This window comes from Microtus ochrogaster, unplaced genomic scaffold (genome assembly GCF_000317375.1).
Source record: "Microtus ochrogaster isolate Prairie Vole_2 unplaced genomic scaffold, MicOch1.0 UNK12, whole genome shotgun sequence".
Classification (NCBI taxonomy): Eukaryota; Metazoa; Chordata; class Mammalia; order Rodentia; family Cricetidae; genus Microtus; species Microtus ochrogaster.
In genome coordinates, this window is record NW_004949110.1 from 1,557,160 (window position 1) to 1,559,878 (window position 2,719).

Sequence of the window (2,719 nt, forward strand, 5' to 3'; positions counted from 1 at the left end):
TCGATCCCTTTACTTAACTCCATATCCAGTTTCTAACATGTCCTTGGCCAGACAGCAACTAAGAGATAACTTATTGGGACCATGGAATCAAAAGTTTGTTTAATCTAATACAATTTAACTCAACAGAGGTCCATCTATTGGACCTAACTACAACATTCTTTGGCCAAGTATGGGATAACATAAAATCTCTACTAGACTTCTCGGAACTTGTTGCATGGTGCCTTATGGGAGGGGTGGTGGTGCCTTTAATATTTCTGCTTGAGTGTCTCCTACAGCTAAGATCTTGACAACAGTGGGTAAACAAGGCAGCACTCCAGGTGTTTATGGCTATGGAGTATGCTGGACCAAAATCTCCAAGGGAGGTGTTCCATGCTTGGTTAGTGCAAATACAGGAGCACATTTAAAGCCCTCATTCTTCTATAAGGCTTCCCTTGCTTCTGTCTTCTTGTGATCTCGGGGGACCCAACCTTTTGAGGACTGGTAGTCAAAGACAGATAAGAGCCTGTGCAGCAGGCCAACCTAAAACAGGGACAGTTAAAATTGTTGGGGGCAGTCCCCCTGAGGTGGGATTATAAAAATCCATAGTTCCCATTAGATTTCCCAATAAAAATAAAACAAAAGGGTAAGATGAGGCAGAGAAACAGTGCAAACACAAGTAAGTACATGCAAACTTACAATGAATAGGCAAAATTGGCCAAAACCACCAGTCAGCGAACCAAAAGCACAGTAGCACACACTCCTAGCCAATCATAGCATGTCAGCAGTGACCACCAGTTTCAAAAGGATCAACCAAAAATGTTCCAGCAGCAGCTTAATTTCCCTAGCCCCATAAAAATCTCTAACCCTTTTTTAATAAGGGACTTTTTTATTAGAATCTTTCAGAGACTGTGTCGTTGCCTCTGCATCCTCTCTCTCCCTGCCCCCTGGGAAATGGGAATTGCATAACAGGCAGCAGCAACAAGCCTGCAATATACCCATTCATCCCCAAAGGCTCTGGAATCTATACAGAAGAAGGACCAGAAAGGATTATAAAAAAAACCAGAGGTGTGTGGGCCTTTTGTTTATTGGGCTGTGGGGATCACATTCCTCCTCAGCTAGGGCTGGAGGCCAAGATGATCTGTGAGTGGCATTGTCGTCAGGACTGCCTTGAGAGGGCAGCCTTGTTTTCCGGCCTCAGACATTGACAGAAGAAGAAAAAAAAATAAAGAAAAAAACAGAGGTTATGGGCAATTTTTATGGAAACAGTACTTTCCAGACACAACAGAGCAAAACCATAAGAACTCATTGAGATTGTGGTAGCATACACGAGGTGTCACAAGCTCAGACAAGACAAAATCCCAGCATGAAGGAATGAAAGGAGAAACAATGTCCTAGTCAAGAAGGTATTCATGAATGATAGCTGCTAGGAGAGGGAATATCAGTTTTATTTAATGAAATGACACTGGCTTATGAGCCATGCTCCAGGGCAGGAGCCATGCTTAAGAGAAATTGGTCAATATAAATTCCATGTTTTGTAGTGGCTTTTTTTTTCTTTCTACATAAGAGAAAAAAAAAAAAACCATGAAATCAGGTTGTTGGGGGGGATCTAGGAGGTGTTGGGTGAAAGGAAAGAATATGAAGAAATACACTGCATCTAATAATAAATTAAAAAGTAAAAATGAAAAAAACGCCTGAAGTCCAGATAACTATCTAAATCAAATAGATTTATAAAAAGGAGAATTCTTTTCTTAGTTTTTCAAGAATGAAGTGTTTTCATCTGACACTTCCTAATTCCCTCTTTTCTATGAGTATGAGCATGTTTTCACAGTATTACCTTCAAAGACATCAGCTTTATATGCAAGTCACCAAGCTCTGTTCTGCTCCCCAGTTACGCTGGATTTGACTGATTGTGCAAATGAAGTGTATATTCTTGAACAACCCTAAGAAACAAATTCAGAGCATGTGAAAATCTTTCTTTGTAGAAATTAATTAGTTGTGGAAATTGCTTTAGTGTGTTATTTGAAGTTTGTTTGCATTCGAGTCGTTGTTTGCAAAACAGGAAAACAATGTGATTGTCTGGAGAAAAAGTCTAAATGAGAGATCCCTAAGCTCCAAATCATGTAAATTGCAATATTCAAGACAGTTTATAACTATTTTCCCACTATGGGAATACCCTATGTGGTTTATTGCATGCTTTCAAAAGTAGAGTTCTCAACAATTACAATATGGTGTTTCTATAAAAAAAACCCTTAAGCTGTTGATATATATATATATATATATATATATATATATATATATGTGCTAAAATCAAAACAAAGTATACTTAGTATGTTGGAGGTGTTGATAGACACAAATCTTTCATAATTCTGTCAAATTGCTGCTTCTGCTCTACTTCAGGCAGATTTAGAAATGCTTCTTCTGAAATACCTGCATAATAATAGCATCCTCATCCATCAACCGTCTTGTTCTTATTTCTAACAGATAGTTGGTTACATTCAAGCAGTAAAGCCATTATCATGCATAGGACACACACACAAAAAGGCATTCTACGTTTCTGAATCTTCCTTGAAGACACTGGGTTGCCATCTCTAGCAGAGTTTATAAACAGCCTTGGAGAACATCAAAGGCGATTTCATTACAACCTGCTGAGCTCTGATTACACACCTCAAAAGTCAATTGTTACCCCAGTGAAAACTCTTCTGAAAGTTAAATCAAATGCAACCAAAAATACCCAAATGTT

At 38.6% G+C, this 2,719-nt stretch overlaps 1 non-coding gene across 1 annotated transcript; it reads left to right on the forward strand.

Moving 5' to 3' along the window:
* The first annotated feature begins 1,051 nt into the window (after window positions 1-1,051).
* LOC113458256 lies at window positions 1,052-1,183 on the forward strand. Its single transcript, XR_003378657.1, has one exon.
* Window positions 1,184-2,719: the final 1,536 nt, after the last annotated feature.